Here is a 22077-nt window from a genome sequence, read left to right as displayed (position 1 = left end):
TGGTCGGAGGCCCGGTATTTTTATGTCTCCTGCAACGCGTTTAGCTAAATACTAGTAATCAAAAATCAAAAACCTAAGGTTGTAGACGCAAATTCCTGGAAAGAAGAGTCACTTCAGTTCCTATATTCCGAAGTTCCTTAATTATACAAAAGTGCCGCTGTAATGGGTCCGTTTTTGATATGTCAAATATAAAATTAGGTGGGAAACTTTTAAATGCAATATTCATGAATTAAATGAAGGTACTTTCGAGGAAACAATAAAATTCAGTTGAAAATATAAATATATGAAAAGGTGGGTATTTTGAATTTAAACAAAAATGTAACTAGTGTCGGATTCTGGGGGAGTACATGTGCTTAAATAAAAAATAATTTTCTGCATAAAAAGGTCCAAAATTTTTTAGCCTCGCTCCGCTCGGCGAAACATCCACATCATTTCAACCCTGGCTACGCCACTGTCAATGATGATTGTGGCCAAGTTTAGTTTAATTTAGCCCAGTAGTTTCAGAGAAGATTTTTGTAAAAGCTTTAAGCTTCTGTCAAAGTTTGGTACAAATCCAGGATAGTTTAAGAAAGTTATTAAAATTTCAAAAACTTTAACCACAGAGTGAATATTTGTGGGGGCGACGACGGAATGTAGGATTGCTATGTTTCACTATTTCGAAAAATGTTGAAGGCTAGCAAAATTAAGACCACTTGTAAGTAATATACAAAACAACAGGAAATACATTTTTACAAAATTTCCATCTGAATATTAGCTTGATTGTAAACAAACTTCTGTTCATGTTTAGTACAGAGTTATTAAAATTTCAAAAACTGAGTGAATATTTGTAGAAGACTACAAAAGAAATGTAGGATGGCTTAGATAGTCTTGCTTTTGACACTAAAGTTGCAGGCGCTATAAAAACATGAAAATAAGTTCATGGTCAGATGTACCTCATCAGACAAACATGTTGACCCTTTTTTGAATATCTCTTATAACTTTTACTTATAGTATCCAAGAAATAATCCTCATCACAAAATTTAGATATGAACAAATATCCATGAAAATAAGGTCAAGGTCAGAAGAACCTTGTTAGACCGACATGTGCACCATACAATCATTCCATCCATTAAAACATAAATAAACATGAAGAATTACCTTGTTTCAGAGAAACAAATACATAATCACAAAACTGAACATTAATCACTGAACCATGACTTGTTTAGGCTAGGCATTCCCTCAGGATGGTAATAATGAATTGCTGTTTAAAGTCCTGTGGCAATTAAATGCATATTCAGGACAGGTTCGTGAATATTAAGCCTACTTTGTGCAATCCACAAATAGAGCAGCAGCAAATGACATTTTTTAAATCATTGGTTTTAACATGCCAGGGGGTCCAACTTGAAACCAACGCAATAACACAAGACCACTGATGTAATCTTTGTATGAAGGACATGTATACCTTTTTTATAACTTTATAATATACCAAATATATAGTCAGCCATATTACACATAAGGTTGCAACCATTTGATTTTCTGGGGGGGGGGGGGGGGCTATGGTTTTTTTTCCCTGTGCAAACTTTTTTTTTCGCCTTTGGCGAAGAACAATATATTTTTTTAGCGACAAACCAAAAACATTTTTTTTCTTTCAATTTTAGCATTACATAGTGGCAGCTGAGGGTGAAACCAAAATTTTTTTTTCTCATGGTCCAAAACAAATTAATTTTTCACCAAAACCTGGAAACAAACTTTTTTTTCCATAGCCCCTGAAACTTGCACTTTCCTTTTCTATTTTAATTGGACCGTGAAATTGGGGTCAAAAGTCTAATTTGGCTGTAAAATTAGAAAGATCATATCATAAGGAACATACATACTAAATTTCATGTTGATTGCACTTCAGCTTAAAAAAAACCTACCTTGACCAAAAACTTTAACCTGAAGCGGGACAGACGGACGAACGGTACGACAAACGGACGAACAGACCAGAAAACATAATGCCCCTCTACTATCATAGATGGGGCATAAAAACACCCTGGTTATTGAACCTGAAATATAGGGTAAAATGTATAATGAAACACCATGCGGCATCTGCATACAGATATGGAGCTATCGAGCCTCTTCTACAGTTTGCATAATTATGATTTTACATAAATCCTTTTAGCATTATAGTCACCTATTAACAGCATTGGTAGCTATATGATGGTAATCAGCAAACACAATGATCAATTCTGTAAGATAGTGCTTAAAGCATCGTTTATTTTGGGTCTTATTCAAACCAGCAAAGAAATTACACAAAAAATTCTTAAAAAAGTTGAATGATGATGATCGACACCTAATGGAAATATAAATCATCTGCATGTGTGTCATACCGTGGACCACAGAAATCTCTTCCCCCTTTACTTATCCAAATTCAAATGAAATGAGGCTGGTTTTTCAAATATATTTTATTTACAAATTATAATTATTATGATATATCACAATGATACAAAATATCCAAATGAAACCAAACACAATCTGCTTTTGTTAGGTGTGTACGAATATCAAAAAACAAATTGATTCTAGGGATATGATTTTGGACACGTCTGTAAATTATCTCTACAATAAAAAGGAGGAAAAGGATCTGCATCATGGGTTTTGTATCATTAGCATAATATTACATTTATACAAAATAAATGTTGACATTACTGAGGATTCTATTTATTTTCCGGGTTGTTTTTATAATATTGTTTTGAATACTAATTAGGGGGAGATAATCCTAATGTAATTTCCAATTAAATAAGCATTATGAATTAAATTAAATCATGTCTAATTTTTGATACATGTATTAAATTCTGTAAACAGAGTAATTATTCTTTGTTTAATAAAAAAACACTTTTTATTGCTAACCAAACTTATAAAAGAATTCCATAAACAACAGAATCCTCAATTAGTGCCAACTTTTAAAAATGACATTAAAAAAACATTACAATTCTTAAACAAAGGAAATTAAAGCTATGTTTATGCTACAATAAAAAGTACATGAATCAAATTATTTTTTGAGAACAAACTCAACTTATTTACTGGGTTATAAAAAAACAAAATAGCAGAGACGTGGATTAAGAGGATTTTTGAGAGGGCCCCTTCAGTGGGAAAAATTTTGTTTAATATTTAGGGAATCAGTAAAACATGACTGGAGCAGGGCCCCGCTGAAGCAGTCAGTGCCCCCCATATTCCTGGAAAATTTCTGGATCCACCACTGACTAAATATCTTGATCTGTGCAAAAAATTATTAGATCACCAAGGATATGTTTAACAATTCATTTCATATTTTTAATCACATGCTGTTTCAAAATAAAAAGTAAAGTTTATTTACTCACACCAAATTTCTAAGCATATTAATCTTTATTAAATATCCCCGCTGGCCCCCTCTAAGAAAGTCCTTTAGGACCCCGCAAAATTTAAGTTTTAATGATTCATCAATTAAAAAACAATAATTGAATGCAAATGGAATACAAATAATATAAATAAAAAAATATCCAATTTGAAACTCAATACAGGAATAAAAACAATTTGTTTACAACTCATTCTGCCACAAGATTACTGTCTAAGGATTCTACTAAAAAAAGATAGTAACAGTTCAGCCACAGTTTGCAGGATATTGTCTGAAGATTGTACCACACAAGGCAGCAAAGGTGACACTTTCAACTGAAAAGAAATAAAGTCAAGTTTTAATTATTGTTTGATTTCGAATTAATTATTATTCTGGAATATAATAACATTTAATGTGCAATTTTTCAAATAAAAAAAGAACCTGATATCACTGAATGTGAAATATAAAAAATAGAAGATGTGGTATGATTGCCAATGAGACACCTCTCCACAAGAGACCAAATGATACAGAAATTTAAAACAACTATAGACTGTATGACCGTCGACAATGAGCAATGCCCATAAACCATTATCAAGTCAACTATAAAAGATTCCCAAAATGACATCTGTAAAACAATTCAATCAAGATAACTAATGGCTTCATTTATGTACAAAAAATGAACAAAAAACAAATATGTAACACATCAATATACAACCCCAGAAACAGGCTCCTGAAGACAAAAATAAACTTTCCAAACTTTTCTGAGACTTAAGGTGGTACCTTACACTACAGGGAGATAACTCTGTAAAATCAGCTAAACGTTTTAATTACGTTGTGTTATTTAGGGAGGATTAAGCTTTTTAATGATCAAAAGTAGTGTTTGTAAAACTGCTATATAATCAGTGTAATTTATCTGATAAAATAGTTCGTTCAACGTTTTTGAAATTTTTATATTTTTGTCAAAGGGTCAAAAGCAATACTTTGTCAAAATTTTATGAAAATATAAACGAGCCAAATTAATTTTAGTGAAAGTGTTGGGTACCACCTTAACATCAATTTTACGGTATGTTATTTGTTGTTTAGTTGACACTTACTCCACACAAAATTTATGTTAAAAATGTAGGAATAAAATTCTTTTGAAAGTTGAAACGAATATATGAACCACTGAATGTAAGGCAGTTATTATGCATCTTTTTATAAAAGCTATTTTTTTACTTGATATCAGGTTATATCCCCTTCATATTTCTTGTTCAGGAAAGGGACAAAAAATCAGTAAAAATGGATACATAGATATCTAGGGGCATAGATACATGTATAATTAAAATTTAAATTGTTAGTTGATTAATAAATTCTCACCTTAAACAGCTCTCTTTACTCCTCAAGCAAGTTACCCAAAGGAAACTTGTGATGCTAACCTGTAAAACAAAGTTCAAGGTCAGTTATTCGCAACTTTAAAAAATATATATAGATCATAATAATTGATTAAAAGTTCTCGAATAACATTCAAAATTCTGTGAGAAAATAATTGGTATTCAAAATCAAACTAATGGTTATGTTTTCTGCTCTTTGTATGTTTTTTTTATCTCTCCAACTCATTCTCGATTGCTATTTTCAATTCTATTAAGTTTGCAATACAAAAATAAACTTGTACTTTATCATATAGTATAGTATTTCAAACCTTTAAAAAAACAATTGATATCAATTACTATTAAATTATGAAAAAAACTAAAAGCTTGTATACCTACCATCATGTTAACAATATCAGATATTCAAGTCTTACTCCCCACACCATGAAAACATTGTAATTTCAACAACCTGGAAAAAAATGTTTTTAAGATTAAATTGTACATAAGATTTTTTTTAAAAGTGTAACAAAATTATGCCTTGTCACATTTCTTATGAATTTGTCTTATACTATCATTTTCTGTATGTTAACTTGATACCTAAGGTACAAAACAATTCAATTGAATACAAGTTGTTGTTCACATCCATTTGTATTTCTGTGCATCTGATGAGTTGAGCCTTTTTCAACTGATTTTTATAGTTCGTTCTTATGTTGTACTGTTATACCACTGTCCCAGGTTAGGGGAGGGTTGGGATCCTGCTAACATGTTTAACCCCGCCACATTATTTATGTACATGCTTGTCCCAAGTTAGGAGCCTGTAATTCAGTGGTTGTCGTTTGTTTATGTGTTACATATTTGTTTTTCGTTCATTTTTTTTAAATAAATAAGGCCGTTAGTTTTCTTGTTTGAATTGTTTTACATTGTCTTATCAGAACCTTTTATAGTTGACTATGCAGTATGGGCTTTGCTCATTGTTGAAGGCTGTACAGTGACCTATATTTGTTAATGTCGGTGTCATTTTGGTCTTTTGTGGATAGTTGTCTCAATGGCAATCATACCACATCTTCTTTTTAATGTGTTATAAAATTGTTCAGCATTGATGTAGATGTCCTCAAAATCAAACCCATTATAAACAAATAATTTAAAATGCCTATAATAATATGATCATTAGTTTTGTGGAATATTTCAACTCACCACATATTTTTCATGGTAAGGCCTCAGACTGGGTTGAAGATTTAATTGACCATCTTCCTTAAGAGCTGCTATCCTAACCTGGAAGGTGGTTTATGTCATCTTATTGTCCATTTGCTTTCAGAAATAACATTATGTAAAAATAAATATCAGATGCACTTTTTAAGTCTTTTGAAATTTCACCTAATCAATTGTAGTTACCCACAATTTCTCCCACCCTCCAAATCTATTATCTATAGCTAGAGCTCTGCTTACATTTTTTTTTATTTACAGAACTCTAAATAAAAGTAATTTTAGCAAGTATACATCTGATATTTAAAGAAAATGTGTACAAAAGTGAATATTTTAATTAAAAAAGTTCTATTCCATATAAACACTCAGGAAATTTCAAGTATAATGAGTATAACAAAGGAATTACCTCCCTTTTGTCCTGAAAATTTCACGCTGTTGAGACTCCACACCCTTTAAATATTTAACAATACAAAATTTGTATAATTAAAATAAAGAAATAATAATATGTAACAAGAGTGCACACACTGAAATGTCTCGCCTTCTTTACTAATTCTTGATACTATCTTGATAGACCTAAATATAAAGCTTTATTACAACTGTCACATAATGATAAACTCAACATTAACCAAGAAAATGAAACATTGATCAATGAACCATGAAAATGAGGTCAAGGTCAGATGAACCATGCCAGGCAGACATGTACAGCTAACAATTCTTCAATACAACAAATATAGTTGTCTTATTGCTTATAAATAAAGAAAAACAGACCAAAACACAAACACTTAAAACTTAGCAATGGACCATGAAAATAAGGTCAAGGTAAAATAAAACCTGCGAAACCGACATAAAGATCATAAAATATTTCCATACACCAAATATAGTTGACCTAAGGCATAAAGTATTAGAAAAATAGACCAAAACTCAAAAACTAAACTTTGACCACTCAACCATGAAAATGAGGTCAAGGTCAGATGACACCTGTCAGCTAATCATGTACACCTTACAATCATTCCATACACCAATTATAGTAGACCTATTGCATATAGTATAAGAAAAACAGACCATAACACAAAAACTTAACTATAACCACTGAACCATGAAAATGAGGTCAAGGTCAGATGACACCTGCCAGTTTGACATGTACACCTTACAGTCCTTCCATACACCGAATATACTAGACCTATTGCTTATAGTATCTGAGATATGGACTTGACCACGAAAACTTAACCTTGTTCACTGATCCATGAAATGAGGTCGAGGTCAAGTGAAAACGGTCTGACAGGCATGAGGACCTTGCAAGGTACGCACATACCAAATATAGTTATCCAATTACTTATAATAAAAGAGAATTTAACATTACAAAAAATCTGAACTTTTTTTTCAAGTAGTCACTGAACCATGAAAATGAGGTCAAGGATATTGGACATGTGACTGACGGAAAGTTCGTAACATGATGCATCTATATACAAAGTATGAAGCATCCAGGTCTTCTGCCTTCTAAAATATAAAGCTTTTAAGAAGTGAGCTAACACCGCCGCAGCCGTAGCCACCGCCGCCGGATCACTATCCCTATGTCGAGCTTTCTGCAACAAAAGTTGCAGGCATGACAAAAACTACAACACATTTCAATAAAGGGATGCGCTTTAGCACATGATACGGCCGTTGCTCTTTTAAGTTTCACCAAAACTGCATAAAATCCCCCTTTTTTAAGTATAAAAATTCATTACTTAAGAAAACGTAAAATCTAAAATTAATAAAAAGGATAGGGAGCTTATGTCAATAGATATAAACAATTCACCAAAGTTTCATGGACATTGGTGAAAGCCTTTTTGAGTTATTGTCCAGGTGTGAAAAATCCCCCTTTTTTATGAATAAAGCCCCATAAATCCAAAACTTAAAATCTGGAATTTATAAAAATTGAAAGGGAGCAATAACAAAATGTATATAAAAATTCAGGAAACTAAAAAAACCCACTTTACATATTTTTTTTTAGATTCTCCATTCTAAACCAACTGGAGGCCTTTTGACTAGACAGACCATTATTAAGTTGACAAGTAAAATTTGTCTGTTCCAATTCATTTTCAAAGTTAAAATGAAATAGAGATACAGGGGGTGGGGGAATAACGAAGAAGATCTAACAATTGTAAATACAAGCTTCCAATCCAATTGAAAATGGAGAATCTTTACACCTTTTTTTTTTTATTTTTTTTTTTTTTTATAAAAAATTACATTTTTTGAAATATATACAAAAAAAATTTGAATAACATTCTTCAGTTTTATCACATAATCATTGCTGCAGCCACAGCTTCCTGAAATAGAAATAAACATTCTTAAACATATTTGTCAAAACAAGATCAAACCGATATACCGATTTTTACAATTATTAGCAAAAAAGGATGATAAAATCAATGGTTGATGTGCATCATGTTTATTTTCCTTTATTAGTTGTATGAATTAATGCATTGGTTTTCTAGTTTGAAACTGTTTCACATTTTGTTATGTTCAGGCAGGGCCTTTAAAACTGGTACTGTAAAACCAGAAATTATTGCATGCTATTCTTGTGATTTTTCAACAAATGGATAAATATGCAAGATAAATAATCCCAAGATTTCAGAAAAATCTGGCCTCAAAGTTTTGCATTAGAGATTAGATTTATTAATACAAGTTCCTATTGTGATATTCAACCAGTTGCATTATTTACATTCATATAGGTTTTGCTCATTGCTGAAGGTCCTACAGTGATTGTAATTTGCTTCTCTTATTGATAGTTGAGTAGTTGGCAATCTTATAACATCTCTTTATTCTTAAATACCCAATCCAGATAACCAGTATAATTAAAACTATTAATTTGGAAAATATTTCAAAATACATGTGTTCATAAAAAAATACATGGTGAATTTAAAAGTTCATTAATCAATATTTTAGTTTCTTACCATAAAATTCAGCTCCAATGGCCGTTTCCCAGCTTCAATCCTTGCAGACAAGCTGTGGTGCTAACCTGAAATATAAAATACAAAATTGTTTTAAAGGATAACTTCTGAAATACTGTATCTATGATATATAAAATGGGTTATATATGCGATAGGTTTTGAGAACATTGGTTAGACATCAATCCAACAACACAATTCAATCCTAAAAGGAGTAGCTTAAAAGGGTTAAGTTGGCCCTAAGATTTTTATTTTTTTTAAATCAAGCCCAAATACTACAAATTTAACATATATATTGTTCTGGTATCATTATTGATACAAAATAAACACTTCATTTTGGCACCTGACACTATAAACTATTAAGTTATGACATATTGATTATGCAATTCTGGTGTATTCGCAAAAGCGCCAATTAAGGTCCAATTTTTCACAATTCATAACAGTTTTTAGCATATCCAGTAATAGTTTACGTCTTTTTATTTAAATACATGTATTACCCTTGGTTCCTATAAGTTACAAAACATTTTGGATCAAAGGTATTCTTTAAGCTTTTAGGTAAGAAAATTCAAAAAATTTTAGCATTTTGATAATATCTCCCAATATAGCTAATTATGGAGACTACAATGTATTATAAAGTAGCGATTTATTTTAAGTCACATTAAGTTTCTTGAAATATATCCATTTAAGATCCAAATTGGGGCCCCTTTGATATTCTATGATAAAAGTTGAAATTTAAAATCTATTATAAGGCCATACTTTGCCAAGAGACCATTGTCATATGATACTGATAAAATAAAGAGTATATACTGTTGACCAAACTCTTATAAACCTTTAACCCTAAAAAAGTCAGTATTCATTTTAAAATAATCTTATTTATAGTTTTTTTTTTTAAACAGGATTAACAATACTGGTACCTACCTACATATTAGCTGTATTTGACCACCAAGTCTTATTCCCACACCATGAAAACATGCCACAGAAAGTACCTAAAAAGAAATTAACACATTTATTAATTTTACAAACCAATTTCTATGTCAACCTAAAGAATGATTTACACATTTTTCTGATTTCTTACTTCAAGTACCAATAGTATAAAATCCACATATTTTGAAAAGATTGAAAAACAAACAAAAGTAGTCAAGGTTTATGATTTGAATTCTGCACTCAACTAATTTGAATAATGAAAATGAGTTGTCTCCCATTGAATGAACAAATCTTGCTGTTAATTGTGCTAGTCTCCCCTTGAAAGTTAATTCCTATCTTAGAATTTACTCCTGCAATTGTAATAGAAATTCTTGTTAATGTACAATCAAAATTACGTGATGGATATACACACACCGGAAGTTACAGTCGAACTCGCCGCTTGAAAGGTTAGTAGTTGCATTTTCTTGTTTATATCAATTAAATTTTGATTAATAAGTTGGCACACCTAATGTCGGATAGTATGTAGTTTTAAAATACACAATTGTTTTTGCTAGAAAGCGTGCAGTTATTGTAAACACTTCGACACAGTTCCAAATTTTCAACGAATTTTTGTGTCGAAGTGTTAGCATTAACTGCACGATTTCCAGCAATGATAATTGTGTATTTCAAAACTAGATAGTATCCGACATTCCATGCACTACCTTGTTTATTAAATTTCATTGATATAAACAAGTAAATACGACAACTTACCTTTCCGGCAGTCTGCTCGACTGTTATTCCCGGTGTGTGTATATCCATCACGTGATTTTGATTGTACCCCTTGACAATGGTATCCCAAAATATTAAACTGGTAAATAAATTATTGAAAGATGTTTTTCATGCAGAAAATAAGGATGAATATGTACATTTAACAAATATTTCTAGAAATTGTATAGAAATTGTTTGACTTCAATAAACTTGCCTTCTCAATTTCATGGTAAAGCCTCAGACTTGGTTGAAAATTTTATTGACCATCTTCCTTAGAGCTGCTCTCCTGGCTGCCAGAGTGGCTGTCATCATTATTTTAATTGCAATCTTTTCGTTTTTGGTCCATTATTTATAGAAATAAATAAAAAAAATATCAGATGCACTCTTAATTAATCATGTATCTTGAAAATTTCACCAAATCAATTCTACCGATAGTGTCCCCTAATTTCTCCCACCCTTAAATCTATTATCTGGAGCTCTGTTTACATTTTTTTTTATTTACAGAACTCTGAATAATAGTCATTGTTAGCTAGTATACATCTGATATTAAACAAAAAACTTATACATATGAATATTTAAGTAAAATAATAAATTTAAAAGAATGAGGAGTTAAACAGGGGAATAATTTATTACCTCCCTTTGCCAAAAATTTCAACTGTTTAGACTCCACATCATTGCTATATCTAACAAAAATACAAGATGGTATAGCTATAATAAATAATAAATAATTTGATATAAATTATTTAAATAATTAACAAAAATATTTAGTACATCATTGTTCACCTAGGTGGTTCACTTCCATTACTCCGATTTTCTCAACCAATTGAAAAAATGGACACCAAGATATATAACAAATCTTGCTTATTGTGGCATTTAACACTAAAAATCTGAATTAATCTTTTCTCACCAAGATGTGGTTTTTTCTATGCTTCTTGTGAAATAATCTTTTTTATAGCTAAAAACACTGCAAAAAAATAACAAACTAATGAAGAAAAAAAGAGATACATCCAACAAATCAGAAAACCAAAATGTACATTTTAACAAAATAACATTATTTTTCTTTTTTTTTTTAGATTCTCCATTTTTAACCTTCTGGAAATGTTTGATAACACATTGACCATAATTAAGATATCAAGAGTAGGTCTAAATGTAAAATCGGAAAATTATGAAGTATCAATTTAGCCAACAACTTCCAGCTTTGTTGAAAATGGAGAATCTTTACAATTTTTAAATTTTTTTCTTTTGGTAAAAAAATATGAACATTTTTTAAAACATACACAAAAATAGTCTGAATTACATTCTTTTTGGTTTCAGTTGTATTGCACAATAATTTCCTGCAGCCACAGTTGAAGTCACCTGAAAAAGAAATATACATTCTAATATCTTTCAGAACAATATTCAATGCAAAGGAATAAGTAACTAGTTAATAAATGCACTTATGATGCATAGAACAATAGAACATTGCTTTTACTTTGCTGTGAAGTGATTCTGTAGACTGAATTTACAAACAACCAGTCTTCAGTAGCAAACAAGGGATGACAAGTAGTTGGTTGTTGTTCCACGTATTTATAGATTATCGTTGAGATGACCAATGATAATCTGTTTATCGCTATTTTACCTATGACGACCTTGTCAATTTCAATGTCAATTTTGTTAGCAATGCCACGTGGTCTCCTTAGTTTCTAGCGTTAATTTTTCCATCTCAAGCGAGAAGCATGATATGAAAATTATCACAAAAAAGATCAAAGGAAAAATGCACAAAATAGCGATAATTGTTATTATTTCATGGTTTCATTATAAATCAAGCTGTTGGTTTTCTTGTTTGAATTGTTTCACATTTTGCCATGTTTCTAACTTTTAAAGTTAACTGTAAGGTATATGTTTGGCTCATTGTTGAAGGCCATAGTGACCATTTGTTGCTTACATATCATTTGGTCTCTGGGAGATAGTTGTTTCAGTGGCAATCATACCACATGATGGTCCACATCCCATTCATTATACAATGTATATACGGGAACAATTTTAGAAAACTTACAGATAGTAAGATTTTCTAAGTAACTGAATAATTTTTTTATTTCCTTTATTTATCTTGATACCTTCCTTTAGATTATATCACAGTTATAGTTCAAGAAAAATTAAAGTTTACTACGTCTCAAGATCTGCATAATTAAAATATAACTAGAACACACCCGTGATATCGCGGGTCCTTGACTGAATTAAAGTATATAACTATGCGCAAGACTTATTTTTGTATTAGTATTGTCATCTGATAAAGTCATGCCGATTATAAGATAGTTATCACAATTTTCTCTGCTTTCAAATCTTTCTGTTTGAAACCGTCTAACTGGAACTTATCAATTATTGGTAATATTAATTATTTGGAAAACAAAAGGTCCTAGTATGGAGTATTTTTTTAATCAACAGCATTGTCCTATATTAGTTATAAATAAAGTTGAATTCTTTGATTCGCTGTTTTACGTCATGTCCGCTAACAAATTGAAAACTGTACCTATACGCCTTATTTTTAGTATTCGTATTGTTATCTTATAAAGCCTTACTGATTAAAATACTACAATAGGTAAAAATTTGACAATTTAGTAGTGTCAACCCTGTGATTATGACCCGTGCATATAGAATATCCTGAATACACCGTTTGGTGGTGCGCCTGTCATTTGCAGAACATACAGATAAGGTAATAGGTAACAGATGAATATACTATTGGTATCGGTATCGGACTCGACCCGGAACTTCTTAATTATTGGCAATATTAATTACGTGGAAAACAAAAGGGCCTGGAGTGGTGTAATTTTTAATCTACACCTTTGTACTATATTTGTAATATATAAAGTTGAATTCTTTGATTCGTCGTTTTTACGTGATGACGGCTGACAAATTGGACCTCGTAATTTTAGTATTATAGATACTTCTTTGCATAACATTCTAGGGTATTTACATGTTCTTGGCTAAATGACTCATTAATTTATGTATTGGTTCTTACCATATTAGTCAGCTCCAATGGCCATTCTCAGCCTCAGTCCTTACAGACAAGCTGATGCTAATCTGAAATATAAAGTGTTAAGTCTTACCAGAATGGTTTCAAAAGATCACTGTTACCATATGAAATTATAAAGAAATAGGTTATATATGTGTAATAGAGGCTGAGAACATATATTAACTAGATAGCAATCCAACAAACTAAATAATTAGGTTCGATATTCAAAATTACGTTATGTTTGTACTGATAAAAAAAAAATGCGTAAACTAGAAACCAAACTCTTAGAAACTTTCAAGCCTGAACCACATAAAATTTAAAAAGAATATTTATAAAACATTTATTTTATTCGAAACTGTATACTGGCACCTACCTATATACTAGCTGTATTGGACCTCCAAGTCTTATTCCCACACCATGAAAAAATCTCACAAAAAAAACCTGAAATATATGAAAATTTACAATTTATATACTTTATATTTCAATTTCCCTGACATTTACCAAACATTATTCCAATTTCTTACTATAACATAAATAACTGTAAAATCAATATAAAAGATTAAAATCAAAAACAGTAAGTCTTAAGTTTATTGATTGAATTTTCAACTCCACAAAAATAATAATTTAAATATATTCCATTGTTTAGAAAGGTAAATTATGAGTTATCTCCCATTGAATGGCAAAAATAACATTTTACATTAGCAACATCAACTCTATCATATGCCCTTAATATACAATTTTTATCAAATTACTGATTGTATAGAAAATGTTTGGCTTAATTAAACTTGCCTTCTTATTTTCTTGGTGAAGCCTCAGACTTGGTTGAAGATTTATGTAACCATCTTCCTTGGAGCTGCTGCCATGGCTACTTTTCATGCTTTTCAACATAATTCTTTGTGATAACCAGTTCACTGAATCCATTTTAATATTCCAATGTCCTTTCCGTTGTATATAATCCAATATACAATTGTCCAAAGAATGTTCCAAAGCATCTCACAATATTTTCTTTTTACATTCATGGCAGCATGGAAGTAATTCTCAATATAAAAAATAATTGTTTGAACTCATACATAAAACAGTAAAAATATCAGATGTGCTTTTATACATGTAACTTGAATTTTGAAAATTGACCAAATGTTTTTTTTTAAATACCCACAATTTCTCTTTCCATTTTTATTTAGAACTATGTTTACATTTTTTTTATTTACATAGCTCAAATTATTGCTCTTATATTAGTTAGCAGACATCTGATATGTAAATACCTAAAAAAAGAGGTTATAAAAAAAGAACAGAATATTTATTGGCTAACACCTATAAATCACAAACATTTTTTTAATATTTTGGAGCATAGTTTAATAAAATTTCCCTTGTTTTAAGTTTCTCTTCACACACATCATAAGTATGAAAATAATTCTACAAAAATTGATCATAGCCTGAAGTAGCTCAGTTGTGCAAGTTCATATTTTCCATCAACAAAGGAGAATGGTCTTTTCTGAAATTTAAATATATGGAAATATAAAGGTCAAACATTTGTGATGACGATTAACCTTAATCAATTTGCATGCTCATCATGTGAGTTCTAAACAAAAATTGTTACATTCTTACAAAGGTTTAAATAAAAATCTAATTCAAGAATAGAAAAAATTATAACTGCAGGAGTTGATTACACAAACGAGTACTGTCTGTAAATTTTAATAAAATTTCACAAATTTCGGGAAAATGGGGGGAAATTTCTCAACCAGTTTCATACTAGGAACAACACAACTTCAACGTGAGTGCAATCTTCCTTTGAAGTTTCAATGGTAAAAGAAACGCTGATAATATAAAATACAAATATAATACAAAATAGTGGTATGTTGTAAGAAATCTTTACATTTAGGATAAAATTTAGGATGAAATATTGTAAACTCAAAAAATCCTGTTTCTTTAAATTAAAAAATAATTGTCCAAATTCAAATTCCATGTAATAAAATCATTAAACTAGAATAGTTGAAGGAAATAGTTTCAAAATTTACAATTCAAAAGTAACATTTTTGTTCCCAAATTAAGTTTGATACATGAACCATATTAATCGGTGATGTCAAAATTTGTTTTTCATAAGAATGCTTCCAAAAAATAAGAGAAGAGAAATCACTGATATCTTGACATTAATAGAGATGGACTGACACAAGGTAAACTTTGGGAATGACTGGTTCCTTAAATGGAGGATAACAGTCAGAACTAGCTCCTGTCAATACACAAGACAGGAAACACCTCTTTTCTGCCATTTGGAAACAAATCCCATGTAATAACGTAAATAGTTTTTTCCATCTTCAAATGATAAAAAAGCAATTATTCTCCCCCAGGGGTGGTTCCAGCCATTTTTAAAGAGATGGGGCTCCCACCCAGGATAAAAGGCAGGGTTCAAACTAGGTTCTGTTCTCATTTAATTGCAACCAAAAAATTTGTACAGGTTCTGCAGATCCCAGTGTCTCGCTTACTTTTGCTGTTAATCCCAGGCTCAACAAAAATGAGGGGGGGGGGGGGGGGGGGGGGAATATCAATAAAAATATTCCTCTCAGACTATCATTTGATTGTAAGAAGCTTCTGTCCAAGTTTGGTAAAAATCCAGAATAGTTTATGAATCTAATAATTGTTTTAAAAACTTTAACTTCAGAATATAAGGTTAACTAAGTCCATTAATAAGCAAAATACGGAAAAACAGGAAATAAGTTTTAACTATTGTTTGTCTAGATACTAGCTTTTGATCATAAACAAGCTTCTGTCTAAGTTTGTTACAAATCCAGAATATTTGAGGAAAGTTATTAAAATTTTAAAAACTTTATAGTGAATGTATTGTATCCTGGCATTTATAAGTAGAATATGGAAAAATTAATTTGTTTCATTTACAAAATTTACTTCTGGGTACTATCTTATGATCATATACAAGCTTCGGTGGAAGTTTTAGAAATCCAGAATAGTTTTAGAAAGTTATAAAAATTTCAAAAAACTTAACTTAAAGAGTGAATTTTTGTGATCGCCAATGATGACGCTGCTGACAGAATGTAGGATGGCTAAGTCTCATGTTCTTTTCAATTAAAGTTGAAGGCTCGACAAAAAGTATTAATGGTTTAAAAAGAATGTTAAATAAAATTTGTTGAATAGTGTTTAATCAAATATTGCAGAGGTACATGCTTCCAATTGGCTTCCCTCAGAGTTACATGCCTCTAATTGGGACCGCACTGCCAGGGGTACTGCTTCTAATTAGCTTTAGCAGACAGAGGTATATATGTACTGCTTCAAATCAGCTTCGCAACAAGACAGAGGGTATGTGCTCCCAATTAGCTTCACTAAGAGGTACATGCTTCCAATTGGCTTCGCTCAGACAAACGTACTGCTTCCAGTGAAGAAATGGTACGGTAAGCAAGTCTGTACTATATCCAGCCTAGTAAATGGTACATAATTGCAAGTCTACTATATCCAGCCTAGTAAATGGTACATAATTGCAAGTCAAATGTCGTCCAAATATACAAAAACATATTTTATTTAACATTCTTTGATCTAGTTTATTTTCGCATCTACCTTCACTCTCCTATTTATAATTTATCCTGATGGTGACATTGTGAAATGAAAATTATCATTACAGGATTCTGCAGTTCCCTATAGTTTCAATCCTGATGAAGGTGCCACAGGATCCAAAATATGGCTATCTTATCAAATTCACTTTAGCAATCCCTTAATTTTTTTTATTATCTTTTGATTAAAAGAAGCATGTCCTAGTTCTGTCAAAGTTTGGTAAAAATCCAGAATAGTTTATGAATTTAATAAATATTTTAAAAACTTTAACAGCAGACTGAATGTTATGTTAACTTGAAGAAAAACTAAGTCAGTTATAAGTGAAAAATACAGAAAAATGGAATTTTATTTTTACAAAATTTACTTCTGGGTACATGTACTATCTAATCATCATAAACAAGCTTTGGTCCAAGCTTGGTACAAATCCAGGAGAGATTAAGAAAGTTATCAAAGTTTTTAAAACTTTAACCACAGAGTGAATGTAATATTTCCCAGGAGAAAAACTAAGTCCAGTTACAAGTAAAATACGAAGAAATGGAATTTTATTTTTACAATATTTACTTCTGAATACTATCTTATGATCATTTACAAACTTCTGTCCAAGTTTGGTATAAATCCAGGATAGTTTAAGAAAGCTATTAAAATTTTAAAAACGTTAACCACAGAGTGAATATTTGTGGACGATGCCAATGAGGGAATGTAGGATCGCTATGTGTCACTTTTTCAATTTAAGTCAAAGGCTCGACAAAAGGAGGATCCAACCTCTCCAGAACTCCCACCCTCTGAATCTACCACTGCCCCTAAAGTATGGTACATGATCTAATTTGAACCTGCTTAGTTATAAAAAAAGAAGATGAGGTATGATTGCCAATGAGACAACTATCCACTATCCACTAAAGACCAAAATGACACAAACATTAACAATTATAATATGTTTAAAGTGAATATTGTATGCAATTTTTAAAAGAAATATAAGGGGAATTTCGAAAAGAAATGTCAAAATCTTGTCATGATGAGTAATTGTTAAATGTGACGAAAAAGTTAAAATTAAAAATAGTTGTTAATTATGTACTTATAATTATAAACCAAATAGTTATACCAAACATTTTTAAGAATTACACTGATTTTAGAAAAATATGATGCCGAATGGACAAATGTCATTTTTAGAAATTTCTTAATGTAATTAAATTTGAAACAAGTTATCTCCCTTGCTTAAAAGTAAAAGTTTTCAGCTGTGTAAAGACAAAGCAAAGAAACAAACAACTATTTCGCTTAAATACAACATTCGAGGCTAATTGATGAAACTTGATTACAAATATTTTTCAAGCAAAATGTGAATACTGTGGATTCCTTATTATTGACAGTTATTATTATTATTATTCATGTGAATGACAAATTTAGGTTTTCACAAAATTATTTTTTTGGGGATTTGTATGGAGAATTTGTAAAATGTCTGAATGAAAGCATATTATTGGGGGTTAGAGTTAAAAATGAACCCAAGAATGATAAATTTGAAGCAAAATAATTAGATACTTCTGTTTAATACTAGGGATTTTTATCTAAATAACTCTGGGAAATGATGATAGTTTCAGATAAATAAGAATGAAGGTTTAAGGGGGGTATTTGAAATGATTTAAATACTTGTTCTTCCCACTTGGTCAAAGCATTAAGTGAATTTAATTTAAAAGGTAGATTATAATTTTGAAATGTTACTTTTACTTCACCATTATCTTGTTAGCAATCAGTGCTTTTAAGAAACAGATACCCTGAAATAATTTTGATGACGCTTAAGTATATAACATTTTGGGTAATTTTTCACAATAAGGTATTTGAATTCAATCTAAGATACAAAAATATTTTTAATATTTTGGTTTCCAATACATCATAATATGTCAAATATAATTTAGAATTTGATTAAAGACCTTTGTTTTTGACATTGTTTCGAAAATTATAAAACTTTTTTACAGATTTAAGCTCAAAATTATAATTATTTTAATACTTAAATTACCAAACAAATATCAAATATTTTCATTTCAGAATTACATATAAAGATTCCCTCAAAAGCAGAACACCATATCCTGAACACTTGAAAACCATGACACCATTCAAAGAACCAATGAAAAAACAAAAGAAACAACCAGACCCTAGCAACTGCAAGCTACTCCAAAGAGAAACTATGTTAGTAATAGATAAGAAACGCAGCGCTCTGAGCTCAATGTATTTCTGAAATGGTCATTTGATATTTGCTTAGTCTTCAAAAAAAAAATCAAGATGAACATTAATGTTCAGCTATGAAACTTTAAATGCAGATGACAAACTTTAATTTAGTTTCAAGTACAAATGTACTGTTATTCTCCAATTTGACAATCAAGATGTATTGAAAACAGTAAAATATTTAGGGAAGTTGTTAAATTACAAAACTGAAATTTCAGTTTTATCATTTAAACGAGTGTATCACCAAAAACTGCATGAATTGTTTTGAAAATTTCAACCACCCGAAAGCACTAACAATGCAAACAAGACAATGTTTAAAAATGTTTTATAAATATCTGTTGATCATTTGATCCAAGGACCTTAAACTGTTTTACAACCTAATAAACCTCATCCTAAGTTATTTCAACTATCACCCTTTCTGCATTGATCAATTTGATAAAGAAATTAAATAAATGGGCGTTCCACTCTGGGTTAATCTCCAACCTCTTTTTTAGCTTCAAATGTTGTTGCATATATAAGTATGGAGATTTGTCACATTGGCACTCATACCACATCTTCCTACATATATCAATTTAACTATTGAAATTGATGGGCAAACCATTTTGCTGCATTTCAGAAGAAAATCTTGTTCAATGGTTAAATAGTGTTGTAATCAAATTAAATCAATCTTCTTCCATGGTTTTATCATTTAATATCCAGTTTTTAATGTATATTATAATTTGTATGCCTGAATCTTTTTTTGAGTTTTTTTCGGTCAAATTTCTAACTTGGTTGTTCACATGAAATGCTTAATAAAAATCTCTGTCATTTATGTATTCAAGCTGAATATGTTCTCAAAAAAAATACTTTTTGGTAATTTTTAAATATGAAATGAAAATTATTCCAGAATCCACCGACAAGAATCAAATAAGTACCACTTGTATTTATATCGGCATATTTATCTCAATATTTTTAAATTATGAGAAGGTGTCCATGGCTTTAATTAATCAAATTATTATTTGGCTACAGTTGTAAATTATTGGATGAAAACTTTTACAACAAAAAAAAATTGCTCGACATAATCTTCCAGAATCGTTGATGGTGAATGTTTGGGATAATCATAAGTATTTTTTTTTATTACAATATCAACTAATTTCAGAAATTCAAAATCTTATTCAATTAATCTGAACCAAACCATATTTTCCCCAATTACTAAATACTTTGCAGACATATCTTAATTTTCAAGCAGTTTTTTACCACTTCCCAAGGGTAAAATATACATGAATTTGATCTTGGCATAGTGTACCTGAATTTTACTTCACAAATTTAGAGCAAAATTGCATCATTTGTTGAAATACCATATCGTATTGATACCCTCATTTTATACAACTTGCCTCCCTTTCTAATTTAGTGAATTTTTATTTCGCTACTCAGTGGCAGAATCCAGAACTTTTCATGAGGGGGCCCCCTCTAGTCATACTACAGTGATTCCTTATATAATCAACCAAAAGGAGTATGTTCGATAAGGTCCTAAAATGGCACCCTTTTTAGCGTAAATTTCAAATTCAGATTAATCAACCAATATCACGATAAATTACAGCTAATCCATTGACTAGCTAGGATATACACCATTTTGTTGGAAATTTTACGTTTCTGCGTTTCATTATGACTTCACAAGTTGAACTCATATTGATTTTCACGAAAAAATCAATGAAAATGGGTAAATTTCCATAGATTATTGGACAGGAAATATAGAGCAAATACGTCGACAACAAAGATCTTTTAAAATAATGTTTGTGAAGACATTTCACACGTCTTATTTGAATCTTAAGCTTGTCGACGCCTGCGCTCTATGTTTCCTGGTCCTTCATTTGGTTGCAATCTGGCTTATTTTGACAAATTTCACCAAAATCCATTATTTTGACCTTTTAGGGATGTAAAAATTAACGTGTTAGAAGTAAACTTTGACAAAAACAGTTCTGTGTAACTTTCTAACATGTCTTTAAGGCAACTTGAAACAGTTATTGTCTTGTTACTATGAACTTTATAATTGGGGCCAAATTTGGCTCTTACCGAACTTACTCCTTTACCCACAAAAGGGGGGCAAGGCTCCCTGGATCCACCTATGCTACTGTCATTCAAGATATCAGTGTTTTCATGTAAACCCGAATCATAATTTGTCATTTTACCTAATATTTTCTGTAAAAAACAATACATTATTATATTCTGGAACAGTTCAATTGTAAAAACTCTTAGAAGCATATCTTAATTTTCTAAAAAAAAAATATAGAAATTTTTTATTTGAAATCTTTTATTTAACACATTTATTAATTTGGTTATGCATGAAAAAGGTTTGAACATTTATTTTCATATTCGTTGATTAAAAGTAAATTAACATTTCCAATAAAAAAAAAATTATTCAAGAAATTATTTACTAATTATTTTTGATAGTCCAATGGAATTTTCAAAAAATTTCAATATGTAAAACATTTTGAAGAAAGAGATGAAAAACACATAAAAATTTCATGTTGCATTTTGACAATTTTTGATAAAATAAATGCAGCACAGAATGAAAAAAAAACATTTTACTTACACAAGTAGTAGATAAGTTAACATATCAAATACTTGCTAACATTCTGTGGTGTCTGAGATCACCCTTTTTTTGTTTTGGTTGGTGCTTGGTGTCAGATCATTCCTGGTCTTTGGTAAGGTTGTTGTGTCTGAAAGCATCCCTGATCTTTGGAAAGGTTGGTGCATGGTGTCTGAGATCATCCCTGGCTATTTAGTTTAGTTGGTTGCATGGTGCCTGAAAACCTCTTAGGTCTTTGGTTGGGTTGGTGCTTTTTGCCCTAGTTCATGTCT

General features: G+C 30.4%; 3 long non-coding RNA genes across 3 annotated transcripts; all 3 read right to left on the bottom strand.

Annotated features, from left to right (window-relative positions):
• Positions 1 to 2215: 2215 nt before the first annotated feature.
• Positions 2216 to 6242, bottom strand: LOC134711408 (uncharacterized). Its single transcript, XR_010106187.1, has 4 exons — positions 5869 to 6242; positions 5074 to 5143; positions 4685 to 4743; positions 2216 to 3663 (listed from the first exon to the last, which is right to left on the bottom strand). It is a non-coding gene; the product is annotated as an uncharacterized LOC134711408 (long non-coding RNA).
• A 1849-nt stretch (positions 6243 to 8091) lies between these two features.
• On the bottom strand, positions 8092 to 9793 carry LOC134711405 (uncharacterized). Its single transcript, XR_010106185.1, has 3 exons — positions 9723 to 9793; positions 8811 to 8875; positions 8092 to 8186 (listed from the first exon to the last, which is right to left on the bottom strand). It is a non-coding gene; the product is annotated as an uncharacterized LOC134711405 (long non-coding RNA).
• A 901-nt stretch (positions 9794 to 10694) lies between these two features.
• Positions 10695 to 13910, bottom strand: LOC134711406 (uncharacterized). The gene is made up of 3 exons (XR_010106186.1): positions 13841 to 13910; positions 13474 to 13535; positions 10695 to 11831 (listed from the first exon to the last, which is right to left on the bottom strand). It is a non-coding gene; the product is annotated as an uncharacterized LOC134711406 (long non-coding RNA).
• Between the last annotated feature and the right edge of the window lie 8167 nt (positions 13911 to 22077).

This window comes from Mytilus trossulus, chromosome 3 (genome assembly GCF_036588685.1).
Source record: "Mytilus trossulus isolate FHL-02 chromosome 3, PNRI_Mtr1.1.1.hap1, whole genome shotgun sequence".
Classification (NCBI taxonomy): domain Eukaryota; kingdom Metazoa; phylum Mollusca; class Bivalvia; order Mytilida; family Mytilidae; genus Mytilus; species Mytilus trossulus.
This window is presented reverse-complemented; position numbering and strand designations above follow the sequence as displayed.